This window comes from Camelus bactrianus, chromosome X, assembly GCF_048773025.1.
Source record: "Camelus bactrianus isolate YW-2024 breed Bactrian camel chromosome X, ASM4877302v1, whole genome shotgun sequence".
Lineage (NCBI taxonomy): Eukaryota > Metazoa > Chordata > Mammalia > Artiodactyla > Camelidae > Camelus > Camelus bactrianus.
Genome location: NC_133575.1, coordinates 30,723,688 through 30,740,740, shown reverse-complemented (window position 1 = coordinate 30,740,740; position 17,053 = coordinate 30,723,688). Strand labels below are relative to the sequence as shown.

The 17,053-nt window shown below is 43.4% G+C and overlaps 1 long non-coding RNA gene across 1 annotated transcript in view; it reads right to left on the bottom strand.

The window, feature by feature from the left end:
• LOC123615184 (uncharacterized) overlaps positions 1–17,053 on the bottom strand; it is a 309,115-nt gene that overhangs the window by 188,761 nt on the left and 103,301 nt on the right. Inside the window, exon 4 of the long non-coding RNA XR_012504665.1 lies at positions 7,566–7,722. This is a non-coding gene — a long non-coding RNA (uncharacterized LOC123615184). The remainder of the gene's footprint in view (positions 1–7,565; positions 7,723–17,053) is intronic.

The window sequence follows — 17,053 nt, the reverse complement described above, 5'->3', positions numbered from 1 at the left end:
AGCCATGTGGGAAAATTCCTTCCATCTCTCTAGGCTCAGCTCAAATGCCATCTCCTCTACAAAGTCTCTGCACTCCCTCCAGCTGGATGCAGCCCTTCCTGTTTGAGCTCCCGGAGAACTTTATTGGTACCTCTATTAGGACAAGTATTATGCTTCATCCATATTATGGTTGTTTGGGTATATATTTGATTCCTTTAAGTGAGCGTCATTGTCTTATGTATCTTTTTAAAAATCTTTTTTGAATTGATTTACAATATTGTGTTAGTTTCAGATCAATGTAAGTCTAGAACCTAGAATAGTACGTACACAGAAGATACTCAATACATGTTTGTCGAAAGAATAGATGTATAATAAATGCAGAATGAATAGCTATTTTAATTAATGAATGCAGAGTGAATGGATGAACATATAATAAAAGAAATGGAAAATGAATGAATGAAGAAAGAGAAAGAGAGAGAGAGAAAGAGAAAGAGAGAGAAAAAGGATAAATGAATGAATGAATGAATGATCTTGCAGTTCATTCTGGGTGAGCATCTGCTGGCCTTGGCATTGACAGCCTCCAGGGTGGATAACTGACAGACTCACACCTCCTCTTTGTCAGATTTTCCCTGACAAGAAACCTTTCTTGTCATTGCCTGTTATCTTTGCTATCTCCAAGTTGCCTTGTGTCCTCTCCCGCACAGATCAAGAACGGAATCCAACTCAGCAGGCTCAGCATGACCAATGGGGAAGAGCAAGTCTCAGCTGCCTGCAACCAGAGGGCAGCTGGAGTGACCGCCAAGCACACATCTTTCCAAGACGGAGAGTCCAAGGGTGTCCAGACAGGCTGGACTTTCCATTAACATGAGGGAAGGCCTGCATCTTCCCACAGCTGAGGCCAGTAATCAGGCCACATTTCAGGCCAAAAGAAAAAGCCACCATGGCAAAATACGACAACATCCTATTTTGTTGAATTTTAAACTGAAACAACAAAATGCAGCCAACCAAGCAATCTCCTAACCAAATAAGTAAACAGATAAAGCAAAGCCAAGTAAAACAATCCCTGACATCTTAACTTGGAAAAGCAGCTTTTATTTTTAAGAGTAAACCTTATCTTTTCCAAGACTACACTTGTTTTCAGCAGGTTTCACAGAAATGTAAGAGTCGGCTACAATCTCCGATCCTGAGAATAACTGGAATTCTCCCTCCTTCCCCGGCCTCTCTCCCTCCCTCCCTCTCCTCCCCACCCCACCTCCTGCCTCCCTCTTCTCTGAGTCTTGCCCCTGTGTCTCTGTCTCTCTCTCTGTCCCCTCCCTTCCCATCCCTCACCATCGGGCAAGGCTCTAGTGCCATTTCCCTTTTCCCACGCGTCCTCCTTTGATTAGCAAGGAAGCAGCAATCAGAGGGCCCACAAAGAAAGGCCCACTTTGACAGCTGTGATGTCAGCCAGGAACTACATTTCCCGCCTGTGATATCAGACCTAGGGCTATGATCAGATGGACTATTTGGGTACAGAAGATACTTCATTTCAAAGCATTTAACAGGCATTAACTAATTAATCTTCACTGGTAAGGGAGGTGGCTTCCCGCTCTCACAAAGGGGCCAGGTTCGCAGCCCCTTAGCACACACTGCTTTGCTTTGTGAAAGGGGAAAAACAGGGAAGGAGAAGCACATCTGTCACATTAAATTGGTATTCCCTGCGCAAGTCCTGTTTCCTAGAAATGCACCTTCTTATCAGATTCCAGACCTGAGTTTCAGCTTCTATTTGAGGCCTGAACTGCACAGTGGTAATTATTTCCACCCATTCCTCCTTCCAGCTAATGGCAATGTGAAGGATAGGAGGGCGTTTCTACACTGAGATTAATAAAGCAAACCCCCAAATCTCTACTAACACTGGAACGAGGCAGTGACATGCAGTGACACAAGGCAGGGAGCAGGCTGATGGGTGCTGCTCTCCGGATGTGATGAGGTCAGGAGCACGCTGAGCTCTGAGTGGCTGGGAGAAAGCATGGAGACGAATGACTGAGACCAAGACTCGGGAGAATGTGTGGGGGGTGAGTGTGTGTGTGTGTCTGTGTGTGTGTTAAGGATGGAAAAGTGGGAGGGTGGGTGCACGAGACCAACACTACCTGTGGGTGTGACCTAGCTATCAGCTGAAGAGCAACTGTGGTCATCCCAAGAAACCTCTGCAAGAAGACAGCACAACCTTGGGGGTAAAATGGGTTTTCAATTTTTAAAATGTTCTGCTTTGTCAATTCTCCAGGTAGTCTTTGATCACACAAGGCTCAAGGCCACGGAGTTGCTTGTAAAATTCTGTGTATCTGTGTCTTTGCCCTTAAACACAGCTTTTGTTCTAAAAGCTGAAACACTGTAGTTTGATTGTTCTTAAGGCCACCGACCTCAGTTGTTGACCTCACCTTGCCCTCTCCCTGTGCTGAGCAAGTTTGGCACATGCCAGAGACCTAAGCCATCTGGTCATCCCATGCCAGACACCACAATTCCATGAGGATGTCTGGAGATGTCAACTCTGCTTTCTCTTTCTCTTAGAGACACTGAACTTCCAAGCTGGCAGGGCCATTAGAGATCACCTGGGGTCAACATGCTCATCATATAGATGAGGAAACTGAAGCCCAGTTAAGAGTGCTGGCTCTTGAGAAAACACCTGCCTAGACCCTGGAACATGGTTCTCTTACTAGACTCCTGGTCCTCCAGTTAAGGCTGTGCCAGTAAAAGGCTCCACAGTTCCGATTCCTTTCTCCTCGGCCCACTCATACCAATTGCAAGCTTCTTGAAGGCAGTTCAAGTAATTTGTTGGTTACTTCATCTGCATTTCCCAGACTTTCTCAAAGTCCCTTCTGAGCGGGACCCAGCCCCATAATCCCATCTGCTAGCCTCTGTAGGAGGTACTAAAAATAGACAGCTGATCTAAGATGTACTATTTGATAATTCTCTTATAAGAATTGGGAATTCAAGTAAGTATCTATTGTGCCTACATGGAGAGAATGGAAGGCCCTCCAGGTATGTCCAATTTTTCCCATGTACAAGAAGAAACAGAAAATGCTAGTTGGTGAGACAGACAGATTTAAGGGCCTCATAGAGAGAGTCAGGAAAAAGGGGCTCACTACCCATTTCCCAATGGATTTTAAGTTCTGGTTCCATTCCTTATGAGTCTTGTTGCACTTCCTGCCCTTGGGTTCTGGGAGATAACCACAACTCCTTCCAATAAGTGCTCCTTTCTCTTAAGATAGTTTGAATAGATATCTGTTACTTGCTCCTAAGTCCATATACTACTCATACTTTCACTGCCAACTTCTAATGCCATACCTTCTGTATCAGTTAGCTATTGCTGTATAACAAATTACTCCAAAACACAGTGGCTGAAAAAACAAAACAAAACAAAAAACCCACATTGATCTCACAGTCTCTGAGGGTCAAGAATCTGGACGTGACTTAGCTGGGTCCTCTGGCACAGCACCCCTCACAAGGTTGCAATTCCATCTCAAGGCTCGACTAAGGGAGGGAGGCTCTGCTCCCAAGGCCACCTACGTGGCTGTTGGCAGGTCTCAGAAGATCTGCTTCCAAGCTTACACACATGGGTCTCTTTACAGGGTTGCCTTACGACATGACTGCTCCTACACTGGCTACTCCTAGAGCAAGTAACACAAGAGTGAGTGAGAGAAAGCACCCAGAAGGGGAGCCAGTCTTTACATAACCTAATCTTGGAAGTGACATCCCATCACTTCTGCCGTATTCTGTCTGTTAGAAGTGAGTCACTAGGTCTGGCTCACACTCAAGGTAGAGAGGATTTCACAAAGGCATAAATGTCAAAAGGCGGGGATTGTGGGGGGCTTTCTTGAGGTTCCACACCTTAGCTAAATTAATACTCAAAGTTTGCTGAATGCATATTTACCACAGGTACACTGTACTTTTTGGGCCCCTTTTGTCTCTTCTTATGTTTCTGGAGCTCTGTTGGATTGAATAGGGTACATGAGCCGGTCTCCTTTCTAACAAGCACATATGATGACCAAAGACCAAACTTCCCTCATCACCTAGGTTACAAATTTCTTGAAAAGAGGAATTTTGTCTTACACTTTGCAATGCTATAAACACCACATGCAGTCAATAAATATATCATCATTGGTTAAATGGATCTGTGTGATACATCACACAGAGCTCTACATGGGTCTCTGGCACCCAAGTTCTACTTTTGGCTCAGCATTCAACTATTTTGACCTTGGGTACACCACAACTTCTTAGGGCCTTGGTTCTCCCCCTTTAAAACAAGGAGATTAGATGGGAAGATCTTTAAGGTTACTATAATAAGTAATATGTTCTAAAAAAATTCCCCCCTCATTTTGACCCTCATCATCCCCTTGGCCCACATCCAATTTCAGCCACAGCTGCAGTGGGTAGATTCACTTTAAGCTGAGAGTATTCGTCTTCTTTCTGCCCCTGGGCCTTCTCCACCCATGCGGGAGTTTGCCTGGTCTATGTGTGTGTGTTTACACTGCATAAGTCGGATGGAGTTAGCATTCCCAGGGCAATCCTCAACCAGGGTCAGATGGCAGCTAGTGGCTAAATGTCTCAGCCTCCTGTCCTTCCAGTGGACAATTCTGCAAGGCATTCTCTACACTTCCTGTGAAACCAGCTCCTGCTGCCCTCTGTTATATTCTTGTTTCTTTTTTCCCTAAATCACTTTCTCCTTTTATTCACTCCTAGTCGCTGGGATCACCTCTTAAATAAACTACCTACAACCGGGACTTTGTGTTATGCTCTCCTTTAAAGAGGACCCAGACTAAGAAGGAAGCCATTTCTCTGTCCAGCCTTTGCCATTATGGCTAAACCATGCGGAAGTGTGGGTCAGGAAGACAAAGAATGTGACGTGGGGTGGAGTCCCAGACAGAGAGGAAAATCGGCTCCTTCTGGCCCTCTCTGGACAAAAGTTTCAGAGTGGAGAATTGTCTGATGGGAGTGAAGGCAAAAGCTAAGAACAGAAGTCATCCACTCTGTCTGGGACTCCGGGAGGAGCCAACCTAGCATGGTATCCCTGCAATCACCTAGGGCAGGTAGTGGTTAAGCCAAGAGCAAGTCTGAGTTAGCACTGCTGCGTCATCCTGGGCAATATTTGGCATGCAAGAGATCCCAGAGATGCCTACAGGCCTCTAGGAGGACACAGATGTTGGTAAGACACTTGCGAAAGAGTTCACCGTGGAGTGAAAAAGATCCTAGAGTCAAGAGTCCTGGCTGGGCTACCTGAACCAGAGACTAAACAGGGGTCATGGCCATGCCTCAGGGGGTCTTCAGTAGCAGCCAGGGCTGAGGAGGGCCCGGGTCGGCAGGGAGGATCACAAGGCCCTGGGAAAGGATACTGCATGATCACTAACTATCGTTGTCAGCCTTGTGAAAGTCTATTGCTGTGGAGACATGAAAGATCCAGAGAGTGGCAGTGGCACTGAATGGATCCTGACCCCCATAAGCATAAGGACGTGGCATACACCCTCCCCATACCCAGGTGCCATCTTGGAGAGGATCAAGAGAGGGAGAGCAAAATGGAAAGAATAACTATTTAAAGCAAAGGAGACTGAATTTCCAAAAGAGATTGTTTAACTGATTGGAGTGGACCAGGCTTACCAGATGGGAGCCAAGTTTAATACTCACTTCTGGTTCTGTAGCCCACTTCCACATGTGTGCATGTGCCCTCCCATGGACACACACACGCATGCAAAGGCATGTTCGGCTTATAAGAAAACTCTAGTCCGCTATAGAAAATTCCTTTGCAGACCTGAGTGGAGCATAGAGAGATCTTCGTGAGTGCTAGTGCGGCAGAGAATTTGGAGGGACCCAACCACAGATACAGGGTCTCTCGGCTGGGGCCGTTTTCCATGCTCGGGTCAGGCTCATTTGGGCTGGAAAAGCCACATCAGCTGCCAACCCATCTCCAAGTGTCTGGTTTTACCTGGGAGGCAGAAGTCAGGGTTCTTAACATACTCAGCAAGAACTGTGAAGGAAGGGTGGGGCGGGGGGATCACAGCATTTCTCCTTTCATCTCCTTGGCTAGTCCTGATTTCCCTGGCCCCCATCTCACCTTTATCAAGGCGATCTGAGTCCCCCTGTCTCTCCCGGCCTCCTCTGGGATGCCTCCTCTGCCATGACAGTTGCTGAGGGTTCCCTAGGGCAGGTGGAAGCCCGATTTGCTTTTCAAGTTCTGCCCACTTATTGATCTCCTGTCTGAGAAATGTCAGCAGCAGCCAGGAGCTTTCCCTGCTAAGGCACTTAGCTTGGAAGCCTGTGGTATCTGCCTGTATAAACCCTCCGCCTCCTGCATCTCTGGCTTTAGAACTATCCCCACCCCCACCTTGGGAAAAGTCTTCTAAGATGAGATGGCAAGAATCAAACGGCAACGTGCTTTGAACACTGGGACGGGAACCAGATTTAAACCGGGCAAAAGCCGTGAGCTCAGAGCGAGTGCATTTCGCTTCCTGCCATCCCTCCCCCTTCTCTCTGCATCTTGTTGCTGGGAGCAGGTAAGGTGATCTCCCCAAGGAGGCTAGCCAGGAGCAGGCAAGTGGCCCAGGAGTCAGAAAGTGGGGCTCTGGTCCGGGATCTGGGCAGATGAAGGCAACCCATTATTTCAACTGCCATCCCCTCTCCGGGTACCCTAGCTCCAATACAATTGAAATGCAGGATTGTGAGAAGTGGAGGGGAAGAGAAAAAGACTGTGTGTTTAGTGGTTAAAGCTTTTAAAGTTTAAGTGCATAAACAGGGCCTTCTCCGTAGCTGTCTATAGCAATTCCCATGACAGTTACAGCAAAATTACAGAAACTGGGTCGTTTATATAACCCTTTGTATTGTCAAAGCACATTAAATGTCTGCCTTCCTGCACCCTGCCAAGCTGTCTTCAGCTGTCAGATCCCCATACTACAGCTCAGCACACTGAGGGTAAAGGACCTTGGCAATGCCTGCTCGGGGAATGCCAGACCCTCAGGTTCAGCTAGGGTTTTGAAAGGGAGATTTCAATTTCTTGAGCACGAGTCCCAAGGTTTCAAATCTGCTGAAGTCTCTGCTTTCCAGCCAAATGTTTTGTCACCTGTCTAGTGGGTTTTTTTCCTCAAATGGGCAAACACGACATTTGTCTTTTATTCTGGATAGAGTTGAGGGAGCTCCTTCATCTATCTATTTATTTGATTATGAGGGATTTATCAAATGTTTTCTAAAATACTAGGACCAGGAATAATATGCACCAGCCACTGTTTAAAGGACTTTGTGTATATTAAGTCTTTTAATCCTCATTTTTAATCCAATGAGGTAGACCCTATCAGTATCCCCATTTTATAGGTGAGGAAACTGAGGCATGGAGAGGTGTAATGGATGTTGTGGTGTGCTGCCCAGGTGATCTTTCATGATTGAGGCACTCATTCCCCCAGCTGCTGGGAGTATAGGCAGCAGAGAGTTCACACATAAATTTTTTAAATGAAAATTGTATATATTTAAGGGGTATAACATTTAATGCCCTCCAGAAACTGCCATCAAAGTCATGTCCCCTTCCATATTCAATGACAGGCTTCTGCAGAGGCATAAAGACTCACCATCTTGCCTCAATTCTTCAGAACGACTCTGCAGGGCTGCCCCAGAGCCACTGCTCCCCGGGGGTCCACTGAGGTCTCCTTTGTGACTACACTGCCTTGAGAACGCTGCCTTGTCCCTGGAATCTTCTTTCGACATGCAAAAAGCAACTCTTCTACCCTGGGAATGCAAAATGGTTAAAAAAAAAACCTTTGGAAAAGTTGAACAGTTTCTTAAAGAGTTAAATATATGCCTATTATTCCATTCCTGGGTATTTACCCAAGAGAAAAGAAATCATATATCCAGAAACTTGTCCATGAATGTTCAGAGCAGCTTTATTTGCAACACCTCAGACCTGGAAATAACCCAAATGACCATCAAGAGGTGAACAGATAAATCAGTGTGTTTTATATATATATATATATAATTCATATATATATATATTACAACAATGAAAAGGAATAAACTATAGATACATGCAACAACACGAATCTCAAACACATGGTGAGTGAAAGGAGCCAGATATAAAACACACACTGTGTGATTCCATTTACATAAAGTTCTGGAACAGACAAAACACATCTATGGTGATAGAGGTCAGAATAGTGGTTACCTTGGTTGGAGGATGTTTTGATTGGAAAGGAGCACAGGAAATTTTCCAGGGAGATGGAAATTCTCTTTATCTTAATGGGGTAGTGTTTACATAGGTGCATGCATTTGTCAAACTCATCAAACTGTACACTCAAAATGGGTGCGTTTTGCACGTGAATTACACATCTGCAAAGTTGACTTAAAAAAATAAGTCACTGACACAGCAGACGTGGTGTTCTTGCCCTGTGCTTTCTGGAGTCTCTGGGACCCATAAAACAGTACGCAGTTGGGAGCCTAGCTGTATTTCACTGGAAAAGGGCTCTCATTTTCCTCAGGTTCTAATCCGACAAGAGTGTCTGTAACTCAAATTTAACACAGACACACAAGAAACAAAGCAACTCAAATAACCATTCTGTGTTAACCAGCAGACAACTTCCTTCACAGAACTTGGTAGCCTTTGGGGGATGGATTCCTGCAGACGCAGGGCCATGGTGGAAAGAGAGGGGGTCCAGAAGAGGGTACAAGACCAATCTCGCTCTGTGGAGGGGAAGGAGGGGCTGAGGGTCAGGTGTCAACCTGAAGAATCACCAGGCTGCTTAACCTTGTCTTCCAGCAAGATGGAGGAGAAGCCACAATCGCTTAGGTGTCTACAACTTACACAGGTTTGAAATCACCATCTTGTCATGCCTGTTTAAACCACCACAATGCAGTGAAATCCTATTATCTGCCATATATTACTGCGCTGACAGATGTGGGAGGGAACTGTGGACACCATCAGACACACCTCATTCCCTCGGGAACCAGGGAGCTTGGGAAATTCTGTCCTGGCAAAAGCCTCTTCGAACAGTCATCTGAGCACCTCAGACTTAAGCTGGGATGGGGAACGGGCTATGTCGGGGCAGCACCTGGTGCAGGGGAGCACGTGTGTGCCTGTGTGAGCGTGTGCACACACCCGCAAGAGCTGCGCTGGTGGTTCAGGAGATATTTCAGAAACTAGCAGCAGCAGCAGTGCTTGGGAAGTTGAAAAGCTGAAACCTGTGAATCAATCCAAGTATAAAGCTCTCGGTTTCCAATTCAGTACCTGTTTCCAACACCTTGCAAAGAGTCAATCTGTGCAGAACCTCACACTTTTGGCATTTCTGGTACTCAGTTCTAGGAGGAGGCAGTAACAGCAGGTGTCAAACCAATGATTTCTTTTAGAAGCTCCTACACCATCAATGACATCCAATCTGCTCTTGTAAATACTCAGGAACTTTTCGATGTCCATACTCAAATACACAATAAGAAGCTAAAACTTCTGTCTTCTACAGGCTATGGCTGAAGCAGACCCTGGGGATATTTTAATTTATTCTTTCAACATATATTTATCAAGTATCTACCATGTGTCAGGCCATGGACACAGGAGGAAACAGGACAAAAAATCCTGCCCCCATGGAGCTCACATTCTAGAGGATTAATGAATAAATTATATATTATGTTAGATAATATGGTAAGAGAAAAATTAAGCAGAAAATGGCAAAAGAGGGGCTGCAATTTTAGACAAGATGGTCATGAAAGATCTCATTGAAGAGAGGACAGCTGAGCGAAGACTTTTAGAGGTGAGGGAGCTAGCTCTGTGACTAGCCCAAAAGACAGTCCCAGGGAACAAGACCAGCTAGTGCAAAGGCTAGGAAGCAGGAGCATGCTGGAGTATTAGAGAAAAAGCAAAGAGGCCAATGTGGCCAGAACCAAATGAGCAGGGTGTGGGCAAGAACTATGAGACGAAACTAGGGAGGTAGTAAGGGCCAGATTGTGTAGGTTCCTGTAGGCCATTGGAAGACTTGGAGTTTGTAAGGACATTGCAAGGGTTTTGACTCTGAGTGAGATGGAGGGTTCCAAGCAGAGGAGGGAATTGCTCTAACTTAGGTTTTAAATGGATCACTCTGGCTGCTGTGCTTAGAACGGAATATAGTAGAGGCTGGGCAAAAAGCCTGTGAATGTAAAGATAGATCAATGGAAACGATCTAATCTGAATAACAGGCATAAAAATACTGGGAAAAAATGAATAGAGATTCAGGAAGCTGTGGTCTAGCATTTATGTCATCAGAGACCCAGAGGAGAGGAGAAAGAGTGCAACACTGAGACAATATTTGAAGATATAATGGTTGAAAGCTTCCCAAGTTTGGCAAAGGACATAAACCTATGTATTCAAGAAGCTGAGTAAACCCAAAATAAAACAAACCCAAAGAAATGCATGACTAGAGACATCATAAACTGGTGAAAACTAAAAGTGAAGAAAAACTCTTGAAAGCCACCTGAGAAAACCAAGGCATTACCTATAGGGGGACAATTTAAATGACTACAGAGAGCTCGCAGAAATGATGGAGGCCAAAGGAAGTGGCATGATATTTTTAAAAAGTGCTAAAAAAAATACCTGTCAATACTATTCTAAATTGAGCAAAAGTACACTTCAGGAACAAATGAAGGTGAAATAAAGATTCTCAGGTGACAGAAAATTAAGAGAATTTGTAACCTGCAGAGCTCTCAAAGAACTGCTAAAGGAAGTTCTTCAAACAAAAGGGAAATAATAACAGAAAAAAAGTTGGAATATCAGAAATAAAGAAAGAGCAACAGAAATGGTCAACATCTGAGTAAATATAATAGCTTATTCTTCTATTTTGACATATTTAAAATATGTTTAACAATTGAAAGTAAAAATGATAACATTATCTTCTGGGGCTTTAATATACATAAATGTAATCTATAAGATGGATACAACACACAGAGGGAAGATAAAAGACTTTAAACAGTAGTAGATTTTGTACATTCCAACTCAAGTGGCAGAATATTGATTCTAAATTGATGTTGAAAAATTAAGTATATATTTTATAATATCTAGAGCAACTACTAAAATAACTATATGAGATAAAGTCAAAATCACAATAGATAAATTAAAACTGAATACAAAAAATGTTCAAATAACACTATAACTTGATGCAATGTGATATTCTGGAATGAATCTCAGAATGGAAAAATGGTATGACTAGAAAAATTGGTGAAATCCAAATAAATCCTGGAGTTTAATTGAAAATAATGTGCCAATTTTTGGTTTCTTGATTTTGACAAACATATCATATTAATGTAAGCTGTTAACATTAGAGGAAACTGAGTGAGGAATATGTAAGAACTCTCTATATTATCGTGGCAAATTTTCTGTTAATCTAAAAGTTCTCTAAAATAAAAGCTTTACTTAGAAAATGTTCAAGTAACCCAAAATTAAGCAAGAAAGGGCAAACAGAAGAACAAAAACCAGAGGGAACAAATAGGAACCAAATAATAAAATGATAGAGTTCATCAAAACATATCCACAATTACATTAATATAAATGGTTAAAAAATATCAATTAAAAGAAAGATGGTCAGAATTTATTAATAAAAGAAAAACATGACCCAATTATACAATGTCTACAAGAAACTCATTTCAAACACAATGATACTGGTAGGTTAAAAGTGAAAAGAGGAAAAAGATGTACCATGCAAATATTAATCAAAAGAAAGCTGGAGTGGCTCTATTAATAACAGACAAAAGAGATTTCAGAGTAGAGAAAATTATCAAGGATCAAAAGGAACATTACATAACAATAAAAGGATCAATTCACCAAGAAGACAGAACAGCACTGAATGCGCATGCACCTAACAAAAGAGTTTCTACTACATGAAGCAAAAACTGACAAAATTGAAAAGAGAAATAGACAAATCCACAATTATAGTTAGAAACTTTTCAACATTTGTCTCAATAGATAGAACTGGTAGGCAGAAAACCAGCAAGTATATAGATTAAGCAATGATGTCAAACAAAAGGATCTAATCAACATTTATAGAACATTCCATCCAACCACAGGAGGATACAAAGTTTTTTTTCAAATGAACATGAAACATTCACCAAGATAGACAGTATACTGTAAATCTTAACAAATTTAAAAGAATTGAAATTATACAAAGTGTGCTCTCAGACCATAATGCAATTAAGCTAAAAATCAGCAAAGAAAGCTAACAGGAAAAGCACCAAACACTGGGAAAGTTAACAGCATACTTCTAAATAATCTTTGGATCAAAGAGGAAATATCACAGGAAATTTAAATGTATTTTGAACTGCATGAAAATAAAAATGCAACATATTGAAATTTGTGTGATGTATCTATAGCAGTGCTTAGAGGGAAATTTATAGTATTAAATGCTTACACTAGAAAAGAGAAGTTCTCAAATAACCAACAGCTTCCATCTTAAGAAATCAGAAAAAGAACAAAATAAATCCAGATCAAGCAGAAGGAAGGAAATAATAAAGAGCAGAAGTCAATGAAATTGAAAACAAATAAGCAATAGATAAATCCAATCAAACCTCAAACTATTTCTTTGAAAAGATCATTACAATTGATAAATCTCTAGCAAAATTGACAAAAATAGAGAGAGAAAACACAAATTTCTAGTATTAGGGAGGAAAGAGGGAATATAACTACAGCCCCTGCAAACATTAAAAAAGATAATAAGGGAATAATATGAACCACTCTATGCATATCAATTTGATAACTTAGATAAAATGGACCAATCGATTCCTTGTGAATCACAAATTAGCAAAACTCACCCAAGACGAAATAGATAACCCGAATAGTCCATTGACTATAACTATAATTTTAAAGAAATTAAAGTTGTCTTTAAAAGCCTTCCAAAAAAGAAATCTCTAGGATCAGATGGTAAATTCTACCAAACATTTAAAGAAGAAATAACATCCAATTCTATGAACTATCTTCCAGAGAACAGCAGAACATGGAACACTTTCCAACTCATTTTGTGTGGCCAACATTACCCTGATACCAAAGTCAAAGAATAGAAAAACAGAAAACTGCACACTAATATCTCTCATGAACATAGACACAAAAAATCCTCAATGAAATATTATCAAATTGAATCCATCAATATATAAACCCATAGTACAAGCAAGTGGGATTTAGCTCAGAACCACAATATTCAAAAACAGATAAATGCAATTCATAGTATTGATGGTCTAAAGAAGAAAAACCACAAGATCCTACTGATTGATGTAGGAAAAGGTACTTGATAAAACTCAGTATCTATTCATGATTTTAAAAAAAAACTCTCAGCAAACAAGAGATAGAAGGGCTCTTCTTCAACCTGATAAAGAGGCATCGACAAAATCCTTGCACTTAACATCATACTTAATGTTGAAAAATGAAATGCTTTCTCCCTATGCTCAGGAACAAGGCAAAGATGTCCACAATTATCCCTCCAATTCAACACCAGTGGATTAAGCAGTGCAATAAGGCAAGAAAAATAAATAAAGGCATATGTATTGAAAAGGAAGAAATAAAACTGTCCCTAGTTGCAGGTAACATGATTGCCTACATAGAAAATCCCAAGGAATCTGCAAAACAAAACAAAACCTCCTAGAACTAAAAAGTTTAGCAAGGGTGCAGATATAGATCAACATAGAAGAATAAACTATAATTCTATGCACTAGCAATGTAAAATTGTAAACTAAATTTTTAAGGAACAATAGAATTTATAATTATTCCAAACAAATAAAAGAACTGGAGAAATGGAAAGATAGACCATGGTTATGGATTGTTAAAGTTCAACATAATAAATATGCTAACTCTCACCGAAATGATTTATAGATTTAATGCTACACCAATCAAAACCCCAGCAAGATTTTTATACATACAAACAGGCTGATTCTAAAACTTGTACAGAAAAACAAAGGAAGTAGAAGAGCTAAAACAAATGTAAAAAAGAATAAAGATTTCATACTACTCAATTTTCAGCCTCACTCGATAGCTACAATGTGCAGTAGCACAAGACCGTGTGATATCGGCAAAGGGATAGAACACAGAGATCAATAGAACAGAATGAAGCATCTAGAAATAAACTCATGGTCAACTGATTTTTAATGAAGTTGCAAAGAGTGGGTACTGGCCCTTTTTGGCATTCTGTGGGCAGGGCAGAGGTGGGCACAGGGGCCCTGCAATGTAGGGATGCTAACTATCCCCTTGGCTCCAGGATAGAGAGCTGTAGACCCTTCCCACTGCCCCTAGCCTTTTCAGCAGCAGGCAACACATTGATGAAAAGTGTCCTTGGCAGAGGAAACAGGAAGGCACTGGCATGTTTGAGGGATGAGGAGGTCAGTGTGGCTGGAGTATGGGGAGCGATGGGAAGAAGAGGTGAGGCCAGAGGTCACAGGGGACCTGGTCGGCCCCTGGAAGGACTTGGACTTTCCCCTGAGGTGTGCCGTGAGAGGGTTTTGAGCCAAGAAGTGACATAATCTGACTTACCCTTTTAATAGACTCATTCTCACTCCCAGATTGAGAAATGACTGAAGGTGAGGGAAAGGATGAAGCCAGGAGACCAGGCAGGAGGCTGCTCAGAGAAGCCAGGTGACAGACCATGGTGGCCTGGACCAAAGTGGAAGCAGTGGAGGGGGGAAAAGTGGTCAGTTCTGGACATAATTTGAAGGTACAGGTTGTGGAGTATGTGTGAGTGTGTGTATGTGTGTGTGTTAGGGGTTGTGAGGAGAATTTCTTACTGTTGCAGTAAAAAACCAAAGTTCGAGAAGCACTGCTCATGGAGCGATTATATTTTCCCTACATTTTATTCACTTGAAGGTTGACTCAGAGGTCTCATAACTGCTTCGAGTCCCTGGATGCCCAAGACTCAGGAGTCTGTGCCTATAATGGGGGAGGCGAGCAGATGGTCACTGTCATGGCTTCGTGGGAATGTCCGACATTTTCCCCTGAGGTCAGCAGAAGAAGAACCACCCATCTCAGGTGACCCACTGGATGGCTGGACATCATGAGCTCAGCAGACTTTGGTAGGCTGGACCCCTTCAATGGGGTTGCAAATCACAAATGGATAGATTTCCTCTTCTTCACTTTATACATTAAAAAATATAAGGTGTGGAGAACCATGGTGATGCACCCAGTATCCCAGATTTAGTTGGTGGTGGAGTTTCAGTTTCTGGTAGCTGCTCCCACCATGCATGGGAGCTGCTCTGAGCTGAGAGCCACCTTCCAGTTCTTGCTGTCCTTACTGATCTGATCTTTCTAGACAGCCCAGAGGCCTTCCCTTGTGAACAAGGCCTGCTGTGTGGTGGCCGGGGTGGTGGTGCATTCTGTTTCGCAGGTAGCCCCTTGACTGTCTGCCTGCAAGCTCTGGACCTCCACTGATCCAGGCAGGGAAGCCCAACCAACAGCAGAGGCAGCAGGGCACAATGACAGGCCAAAGCGAGGTGACAAACAGTGTGAGGTGTCCATTAACAGTGTGCTGGGCCCAGGCTATTGCTCTGAAACACCACTGAGGGTCAACAGCTATTGTGATTTTTCTTTTTAAGCGACAGAGTTGTTATGGGCTGAATTACATCCCCCCACCAAGTTCATATGCTAAAGCCCTAGCCCCCCAGGAGATAAGAATGTGACTGTATTTGGAGACAGGGTCTTTACGGAGGTGATTAAGATAAAATGAGGTCATTAAGGTGGACTTTAATCCAATATGACTGACTTTTTAAAGAAAAGTTAAGTTTGGACATAGATGACACAGACGGAGGACCACATGAGGACACAGGGAGAAGACCACCATCACCAAACCAAGGAGAAAGGCCTGGAACAGATCCTTCCCTCAGAAGGAACAGCTTGATCTCAGACTTCCCATCTCTGGAACAGTGAGACCGTGCATTTCTGTGGTTTAAGCCCCCCGGTATGGGGTACTTGGTTACAGCAGCCCAAGTAAACTAATACACGCATCATCCTGTTTTCTTAAGTTGCAGGTCAAAGCACGGTAAGTGTGGTCCGTCCTACTCCAGGCCTCATGTTTCCAGTTAAGGGGCAGCCACAGAGGCAGCAGCAGCCATGGAGTGGGGACAGGAGAGGTGTCAAGCAGAACACTTCCCTAAGCCTCTGCTCTCAGCATCCCCGCCCCCCTTCCCCACAGCCTCAAAGGGCTGGTCAGGGGCAGTCCACCAGCGGCTGCTGGAGACCTTTTCAGGCCCTCCGCACTGCCTAGAGGAGATGCCACAGCTAGAAGTTGCTCCTCTGAAAGCAGCTGCAAGCAGGGGACCAGGGAGGGGCTGGCCCTGAGGAATAGCCTTCTTCCTGGGTCTCTGAAGTCAGGTTCATGTGGGGCGGGCCCAGGTAACTCCCACAATCCTCATCAGGGAGCCAGAAGAAGCTCTAGCCTGTGGGTGCACCTGCTTGGCATCTCCAGTAGAGGAACTAGGTGCTGTTTTTAGCACACACACCCTTTCCTCTTTCTGTCTGTCTTTTTTTTTTTTTCTAAATAAGAGAAGGCAGTTCCTTGGGTACCAGGAGCGAAAAAGAGGGAGGGGGCCAAGAAATGAAAGACTCGGGGAGTGTTACCCATAACAGTGGGCGTATTTTATGGAAAGCAGCCGACAATCAGTGTTTGCAGACGCCTTTTATTTTATATTATTTCCTCATCTGTTCAGCTTTCTTGGGCAGGAGCCAGAAAGTTAATATTCTCAGTCAAAGTCGGCCTTTTATCTGTCAGGTTCAAAATGAAACCAAGTCACTAGGGTTTTAAAGCATCTCAGCCAAAAGGCAAACACACCTTCTCAGCAGCTCTGGCCCAGGGGCTGTCGCTGGGGCTGCCACACCTGCGAGCAGCTCCCGCTGAGACCCTCTTACTGGGGCTTTTGATGATAGGTTGCTGTGGTTCCTTAACTGCGACATGGGTCACCCCGGGAGCCTGGCCTGGCTGTGCCTGTTGGCATCATCAGTATGGGAGCAGACAGTGCCCAGATCACCTCACCAGATCACACTGGGGCCAAGGGCAGTCTGGCCACTTTGGAGGTAGGTGGGAGGAAGGGTTGGGAGGGAGTGGTTAACCACTGCCTGCATTCTGCTTGGAGTCCTGAA